Here is a 9,325-nt window from a genome sequence, read left to right on the forward strand (position 1 = left end):
TTTCGGGCCAGGTGCGGTGACTCACGCCTGTAATTCTAGCACTTGGGGAAGCTGAGCTGGGAGGATCACGAGATCAAGAGTTTGAGACCAGCCTGACCAACATGGCAAAACCCCATCTCTACTAAAAATACAAAAATTAGCTAGGCGTGGTGGCAGGCACCTGTAATCCCATCGACTCAGGAAGCTAAGGCAGGAGAATCGCTTAAACCCAGGAGACAGAGGCTGCAGTGAGCCGAGATCGTGCCACTGCACTCCAGCCTGGGCGACAAGAACAAGACTCTGTCTCAAAAAAACAAAAAAAAAATTCTTTTTTCCATAATATTAGTATAGTCACTCCAGCTCTCTTAGGATGGCTATTTGCATGATACAAAATTTTTCATTCTTTAACTTTCAACCTATTTTTACCTTTGAATCTAAAATGTGCTACCAATAGACGGTGTGTAGTTGAATCTTGATTTTTGCACAATCTAACAATTCCTATCTTTGGTTAGATTGTTAAAAACGTTCGCATCTAATGTTATTAATATGGTTTGACTTACGGCTGTCATTTTGCTTTTCATTTTCTATATGTCTCATGGTTCATTCTTCTCTTCCTCCTTTACTAAACTGTCCCTTCCAGGTAAAAACTGCTGTCTTAGCGTGGGAGATGAGAGTGAAGTGAGCCTCCTTTTCTTGGTTGAACCCATTGAGAATAGGGCTTAAATCACACTGAGCTGGGGATGAGGCATGTCCTTAATATAACAGACTTCCATAGTTCTTACTCAGATTTAGTACTATAGATTTTCTTGAATAAATATTTCTCCATTTCCTCTATGTTTTTAGGAGAGTTTCCAGCGACTAAATGTTTTTTTTTTTTTAAATAATTTTCACCAGTTATAGTTGTTTCACTGGGGAGAGGGTTCACAGAGGTCATTACACCACACCCATCCCAGAAATGCTTCTGCCATACCATTTTATATGTCTTCTGAAGAACTTGAGGCAATGCGTAAGTTCTTATCAGTGTCAGAGCAATACAAAGTATATCCAATATATGCTTCTGGGATTCCTCATCTCTGATTTTCAATTTCTCTTCTGACATGGAAAAATACAAAGAAAGAAAGGACATCTGGAAACTCCTTTTTCTACTTTATACTTTCAACTGATGAGTTGGAAAAGATGGTGGAACTGAACAACCCAAAGTCCTGCTAGAAATTTTCAGCTTCCCACAGCTCTCACTAAAAGTGTTGCTATGGCCAGGCACAGTGGCTTACACCTAGAATCCCAGCACTTTGGGAGGCTGAGGCAGTGGATCACTTTAGACCAGGAGTTTGAGACCAGCCTGGCCAACATAACAAAACCTTGTCTCTATTAAAAATACAAAAATTAGTCGGGCATAGTGGTGCATGCCTGTAATCCCAGCTACTTGGGAGGCTGAGTCATAAGAATTGCTTGAACCTGAGAGGCAGAAGTTGCAGTGAGCTGAGATCACATCACGGCACTACAACTTGGGTGAGAGAGTGGAACTCTGTCTCAAAAAAAATTAAAATAAAGTGTTTCTATGTAAGCATAAATCATATTCGTAATAGCACTTTCGTTGGGTAGATTGATGGTACTTTTATATCTCCTGAATTAAAGTTCACATAACTGTGTGCTGGAAATGTCTAGACTGAAATATGATGTCTGAGCCTGTCAATGTCTGACAGAAACCTGTTATATCAATCTGAATAGCTTAGATTTGATCCTTGCCCCTAACTCTTGTAGAGTTCTTGAAAATGTACTACAAACAATGTCTATAGTGGCACAAGGACCTTTACTGTAAGGTATGTGTCATAGTTGCTAAAGAACAATATTAGAAGTACATAAAAAATTCTACAAGGAATATTAGCCACTTTTGCCTCTAATAAGGTACTTGTTAAGAATATAACTCATAATCTAATAAGATTGGCAAATATAGTTAATGTAAATTTTCATTTAAAAAAATGATACTTCAAGTTTCAGCTCCAACATGTAAAGAGCTTTGAAGTTGTCACTTGGGGACTTACAAGAAAAAATAACTGAATAAATTGGGGGAAACATAATTTTCTTGAGGTTGCAGGGCAAACCAACTTTCAGAAATCAGGAAAGATGGACAAGTTCACAAAAACATACCTGAGTTCAGTTGATCTGGCGCAGAAGCTACTGGAACTATAAACCTGTAGATACAGTTAAATAGCAATGTTGATAAATGGATGAGGGTTAAGTGTAGAGTTTCTTCAGAGGGAAAGATGCCCTAGGGCTGCATTCTCAATACTTTCATGGAAATCCAGCAGATGTGAAACGCCAAGAAAGCTCACTTCTTATTTTTGGCAGGAAGAGGTGAAAAATACCATTTTGAAGTATGACCAATGTGTTCTCCAGATGAATAACAAAGGCCCATTGCCCAGTGAAAAATATTTCACCAGAGCTTTATCTCACATAGGCAGAAAAGCAACTTCAGCCCACCTCTAGCCTTCTTGCGTCATCCAAGGTGACCGGGTGTGGCGGGGAGGGAGCAAAGGTGAAAAACTTAGGTCACAGTCCAGGGACTTGTTATCAAAGAGGTTTCATGACTTACTTGCTCATAGTCACGTGTCCAGTTGAGGCATAAAAGCATATTTAGTAGTTTCAAAATGGACATTCTTGAGGCTTCTAATACAGAACTGAATTCAAAACAAAAATAGCTTTTTTTGCAATAGGTTTGTCACCAGAACACAGGTATTGTAAAAAGCCACAATGGAAAAGGAATAAAATTTGTGTACACATGGTTGTCTTGGACCCCAGGTTCAGGGAAGTCCACCACTACCAGCCGTCTGATCTATAAATGTAGTGCCATTGACAAAAGAACCACTGAAAATCTGGAGAAGGAGGCTGCTGAGATGGGAAAGGGCTCCTTCAAGTATTCCTGGGTCTTGAATAAACTGAAAGGTGAGCCTGAGTGTGATATCACCATTGATATTCCCCTCTGGAAATTTGAGACCATCAGATATGACTATCACTGATGCCCTAGGACACAGAGACTTTATCAAAAACATGATTACAGCCACATCTCAGGCTTGCTGTGCAGTCCTGATTGTTGCTGCTCACATATATGTCACAGTAGATGAATTTGAAGCTGTAATCTCCAAGAATGGGCAGAGCCATGAGCATGTCCTTCTGGCTTCCACACTGAGTGTGAAAGAACTAATTGTTGGTGTTAGTAACATGGATTCCGCTGAGCCACTCTACAGCCAGAAGAAATACAAGGAAATTGTTAAGGAAGTTAGCACTTACAGTAATTGGTTACAAACCTGCCATAGAAGCATTTGTGCCCATTTCTGAATGGAATGGAGACAACAGGCTGGAGCCAAGTGCTCACATGCTTTGGTTCAATGGGTGGAAAGTCACCTATAAAGATGGCAATGCAGTGGAACCACACTGCTAGAAGCTCTGCATTGCATCCATCCAAACCAATGCCTTCAACTGACAAGTTGCATCTGCCTTTCCAGGATGTCTACAAAATTGGTGGTATTGGTAATGTGCTTTTGGGCTGAGTGGAATTTGGTGTTCTCAAACCCACCATGGTGTTCCCTTTGCTCTAGTCCATGTTACAACTGAAATAAAGTCTGTTGAAATGCACCATGAAGCTTTGAGTGGAGCTCTTCCTGGGGACAGTGTGGGCTTCAATATCAAGAATGTGTCTGTCAAAGATGTTCGTTGTGGCAATATTGTTGGTGACAGCAAAAATGACCCACCAATGGAAGCAGCTGGCTTACTGCTCAGGTGATTATCCAGAACCATCCAGGCCAAATCCCTGCTGGCAGCACCCCTGTACTGGATTATCACACAGCTCGCCTTGCTTGCAAGTTTGCTGGGCTGAAGGAAAAGATTGATTGCCATTCTGATAAGAAGCTGGAAAATGATCCTAAGTTCTTGAAATCTGGTGATGCTGCCATTTGTTGATGAGGTTCCTGCCAAGTCAGGCATGTTGAACAGTCCTCTGACTATCCTCCTCTGCATCCTTTGGCTGCTCGTGATATAAGATAGACAGCTATCATGGTGTCATCCAAGTAGTGAACAAGAAGGCTGCTGGGAGGTGGCAAGTTCATCAAGTCTCCCCAGAAAGCTCAGAAGGCTGAATAAATATTACCCCTAATACCTGCAGATCAGTCTTAATCAAAACTGTTTGTTTCAACTGGTCATTTAATAGTAAAAGACTGGCTAATGATAATAATGCATCATAAAACCTTTAAAAGGAAAGGGAGAATGTTTTGTGGGCCATTTTTTTTTGTTTTTTTTTTTTGTTGTGTGGCCGAGTGTGGCAGTTTTATTAGCTGTTTTTGTAAAGGAGCGAGGCGTGCGATTTATGAAAACAACTTGATCCAAAAGTCTGTCACAGAATTTGTGACACATTAAAACAAAGCTGTACGATGAGAAAATAATAACAAACAAATAAAATTCTTCATCACACCTAAGTCATAAAACACACATTTTCCCTGAGTCTTCATTTCTAAAACCCCTATATCATGTAAATCTTATGTCAAACAAATGTGTTATGCTTTTCTCTTGTTAATCTTTCTTGTATATGGGCAAGAAAAGATATTTTCTCTACTATTAAGTTCAAAATACTTATTATACATTGAGACATAGCAGCAAATCTTTGTGGATCAGTACAAGTCTCCGGAACCAAGTCTTTTGGAAAGAGTGGTTGATCAAAGTATTTTTATTTGGCCAGTGCCAAAAAAAAAACTATAAAATAACTAATTTTCAAATATGTGCTATAAATTAGTTCCAAATAAATGTAAATCTTGAAAATAATTTAGGTTTCTAATTAGTCTTTCCAGACTGCATCAACCTAGAGAAGGCATATACGTCATCATAAGGGAAACAAGCTGTTTTTTCTGGTTCAGCTCTCATCTTCAGAATTGTTATCCCCAATGACACTTCTAGCTCCTGCTCCAATCTCTCTGGAATACTCGGGAAATCTCAGATGTCTCATATAGTGGCCTTTGAAGACATTATCAGGGTACTTACCATTCAGTATGCACCTATCTGACTCTGAGGATGGCTACAAGGATCTCAGGTCACTTTTTGTAGTCTCCAGGCCTGTCCCCAGGGGAAACGTCCCTCCAAAAGTGATAGTTCTTGCTCCTTGCTTGAATTGCAGGGGTTTAATAGAAGAAAACGGTCTAGAAATTCTGAGTAATTCACATTATGATCACCTCAAGATTATCTTTCCATCTGTCCTTGGGTCAAGCTGCATTAATCTCTCTTAAAATAAAATTTTTTCCCACGAAAAGATTAGTCCATCCTATAACAGAGCTAAAGAAATCTTCTAGATGTGACAAATTATAGCTATTTTTTCAGCTTCAGTTACATTTTTGATCAGGAATCTCTTAATATACTAATATAGGTAAAACAGTAAAATTCAAGGTCATTGGAATTTTTTTTTTTAGAACACATGTTCTTTTTTAATTTAACCTTTAAGTTCAGGGGGTATATGTGCAGGTTTGTTACATAAGTAAACATGTGTCTTGGGGGTTTGTTTTACAGATTATTGTATCATCCAGGTATTAAGCCCAGTACTCATTAGTTAGTTTTCCTGATCCTCTCCCTCCTCTCCACCTCCACCTTCCAATAGGCCCCAGTGTGTGTTGCTCTCCTCTCTGTGTCCATGTGTTATCCTTTAAGTCCCATTTGTAAGTGAGAACATGTGGTATTTGGTTTTCTGTTCCTGTGTTAGTTTGCTAAGGATAATGGCCTCCAGATTCATCAATGTTCCTGCAAAGAATATGATCTTGTTCTTTTTCATGGCTGCATAGTATTCCATGGTGTATACATACCACATTTTCTTTATTCAGTCTACCATTGATGGGCATTTAGGTTGATTGGCTATTAGAATTTTTCTATACGTGCTATTATTTTCATAATAGAAATATTTATATTTAACATGTGCAAAAAACCATATAAACAAAGTAAATAAGGAAGTCTGTTTTACTCTAGAAGTTTCTGACTTTCCAGCACATACTACCAAAATATATACCATTTTTTCCCCAGAGCAGTATAGCAACAACTCATTCAAGATTTTGAATGTTGTCTTTACAAAACTTATTATAAATCATGAATTAAACTCCTAAATAAAAAATTTCTCCATTATTATTTCATCCAATATCAACTGCTAAGCACTCATCTCTTCAAGAGAGACACATTCCTTCAGTCTTAGATCTACCTGTATCATCTACACTTCTTAAGGTATGTTTATACTGTGACCTCAACCTCACTCTGATTCCAGCTGCACACTGTTTAATTTTTATTTCATGTCATCTCTGTTGGACATACATTTAAGATGACTAGTGGTATGAAAAAGCACTTAGGTTCTTCCTAGCTGTGAAATTTTGTGTTCTAGGACCAAAGATAAATCACCTATGGGCATGGAAAGCTTTTCATAGTGTTCTTCTTGGGCCTATTTAGCTTAAAGCATTTACTGAATCATATGCTATGGGGTTCAACTGTTTCCAGAAGATCCAATAACTTGGAGATATAAAATAATAAAAATAAAAAAATTAGTAAAACAATTTGAAGCACTGTATCAAAGTAAGGAAAAAAGAACGTGACTCACTGAGAATAATGGGCAGCGTAAGTCATATTAAACTTTCCTAAACAATTATGATGGTAGAATAGAGCATATTTTCATTTCAAAGGACTAATGTCTCAAACACATTTTTTATAAACTTTTAAAAAACATTTTATTTTGATATATTATGGGAAATGAGTATTATTTTTGTTTCCTTTTCATTTTGTCAGTAATTATTTGCTTGAGAATAGTTTCTTATTATTAAATGTTAAGGTTAGGTTAACTCCCTTTGTGCATATGGAAATATAGTGGCTTAATAGTATCTTATTTTGCAAATTGTAAGTAGTGAGACTTTCTTTCCCCTTGTTGTTATTCAAGTTTCAGCTGTCGCTTTAGCAGTACTACTCTTCGAATATGCAATCAACTGTTTGGAAAGAAGAGATGGAAGTCAAATCTTTACTGTATTAAAACATAAGTCTCAAAAGATGGAGTGGACATACTTTACCCTATTCCTCTCATTAAGTACAGATCAAAACCTCAGGCATTATATGTAAAAGAAACATAAGAAGACTCTGAAAGTGGAGACAAGACTGGCTAGGGACTGTGGGACCAAAGAATGATGCAGTGTGTTTCCTGAGTTTCCCTTTTATCTCATACATCCTGGACTGGGTGCTAGAGAATCCAGCAACCCAGAAATATCATCAGCTGGAGCAAAGAGATTCTCTCATGAAAAGTCTGCTCTCTCTAACCAAAAGAGGAGGAAAGGGGCATGTAGCAAGACAGAAAACTTTTAGATAATAACAGCACAACTCCAGTCAAATATTTATGGAAATGCATAATGCAGTCTCACTCCCAACCCCATCAGCAAAGGCTAGAAGGGAGCCTGGACTCCACTCTCATTAGATGGAAACATGGTCCCCAAATTCCCCCACATGATAGTATCAGAGAAGATGGAGTAAGAAACCAAGACCTTCATTCCTGTCCCAAGGTAACTCCTGTCACCCTTCGTAGTGTCAGTGGAGACCATGCAGGCAGTCAATCTACATGCTGACCCAGCTGTTAAAAGACACCCAATTCCCTCCTTACCACGTTAGTGTCTGTATTAGTCAGGGTTCTCGAGAGGGACAGAACAAATAGGATGAATATATAAAAGGGAGTTTATTAAGGAGTATTAACTCACACTATCACAAGATTCCACAATAGGCCATCTGTAAGCTGAGGACCAAAGAGGCCAGTCTGAGTCCAAAGCTGAAGAACTTGGATTCCGATGTTTGAGGACAGGAAACATCCAGCACAGGAGAAAGATATAGGCTGGGAGGCTAAGCTAGTCTAGTCTCTCTACATTCTTCTGCCCGCTTTCTATTCTGGCCACACTGGCAGCTGATTAGATGGCACCCACCCAGATTGAAGGTGGGTCTGCCTTTTCCAGTACACTGAATCAAATATTAATCTCCTTTGGCAGCACTCTCGGAGACACACCCAGGAACAATACTCTGCATCCTTCAATCCAATCAAGTTGACACTCAGTATTAACCATCACAATGTTCAAAGAGAATGAACAGGAAAAATAAAGGGTATTTATAACCTCAAGCAATAATGAAGACTACCTCATTCCTCTGACTAGTATCAGTAGAGGTCATGTGGGACAAAGTAACAAGGTACTTCTCCTCCTCCCAGATAGGATGATGCCATCAGAGACCTAGTGGGAGCCTAAACTCCCATCCCTGCTGATCAGTAACAAAGTACAACTTACCTTTGGGTATCAGCGAAGGCCACCCTCACCTGGCAGTAATGAGGTAGCACTTCTGCCAGTGTGGTATCAGAGGAGGCCTGCTGAAACAGAAGACTTAAATAAGATCTGGATTCTCATAGCCTAATACTCAACATGTCCAGAATACAGTAGAAATTTACTTATCATACCAAGAACCAGGACTTGAATGAGAAAAGACAATCACTGCCTAACTGAACCAAATCTCAGGGATATGTGAACCTGTAGCAAAGGATCAAACATCTGTGTCATTGGAGTCCCATGAGAAGATAAAGAAGGTGAGACTAAAACAGTACTTAAAAGAATGTCTGCAAATTTACCAATGTTGGCAAAAGGTACAAATTACTGATACAAGAAGCTTAGTGTAAGCATTAATAGAACTTGTGGCCCATTTCCTTGCTGTCAAACTTTTCATTCTCTTCTTTCATGCAAAGGAGGAGGCGGCGAAGAAGAAGAAAGAAACAGAAGGAGAACACAGAAGGAGGAGGAGAAGGAGATGAAGAAGAAGAAGAGTAAGAAGCAGCAGCAGTTTAGTGTACCTTAAACAGGATGAACCCAACAAATTCCACGTCAAGATGCATTCTATCATACCTATGAAAAACTAAAGCATATAAAAATTGAAAGCAGCAAGAAGAACTACATCCTACCTATAGTTTGAATAATAGCAGATTTATCATAAAAATCATGGAGGCCAGAAGAAAGCGGTACATTTTTCAAGTGCTGAAAGAAAAAAACAATCAACCTAGAATCCAATATTCAGTGAAAATATCCTTCAGAAATGAAGAAGAAAGCAAGATAGTCCTAGATAAAGAAAAACTAAGGGAATTTCTAGCCAGCAGTGCTATCCTTAAGGGAAAGAAAAGACTGAAGAAAGTTCTTAGAACAGAAAGCAAATGATTTAATAAAAGAATCTTGAAACATCAGGGAGGAAAACAGAGTAACATAAAGAGTAAAATATATATGGCAATATAACAGGTTTTCTTCTCTTCTTTAGTGTTATAAATCATGTT

General features: G+C 38.6%; 1 pseudogene; it reads left to right on the forward strand.

The window, feature by feature from the left end:
- The first annotated feature begins 981 nt into the window (after window positions 1–981).
- Window positions 982–3,936, forward strand: LOC108545031 (elongation factor 1-alpha 1 pseudogene; annotated as a pseudogene).
- The last annotated feature ends 5,389 nt before the right edge of the window (window positions 3,937–9,325 follow it).

The sequence above is a fragment of the Rhinopithecus bieti genome, unplaced genomic scaffold (assembly GCF_001698545.2).
Source record: "Rhinopithecus bieti isolate Rb0 unplaced genomic scaffold, ASM169854v2 scaffold_24392, whole genome shotgun sequence".
Taxonomy (NCBI): Eukaryota; Metazoa; Chordata; class Mammalia; order Primates; family Cercopithecidae; genus Rhinopithecus; species Rhinopithecus bieti.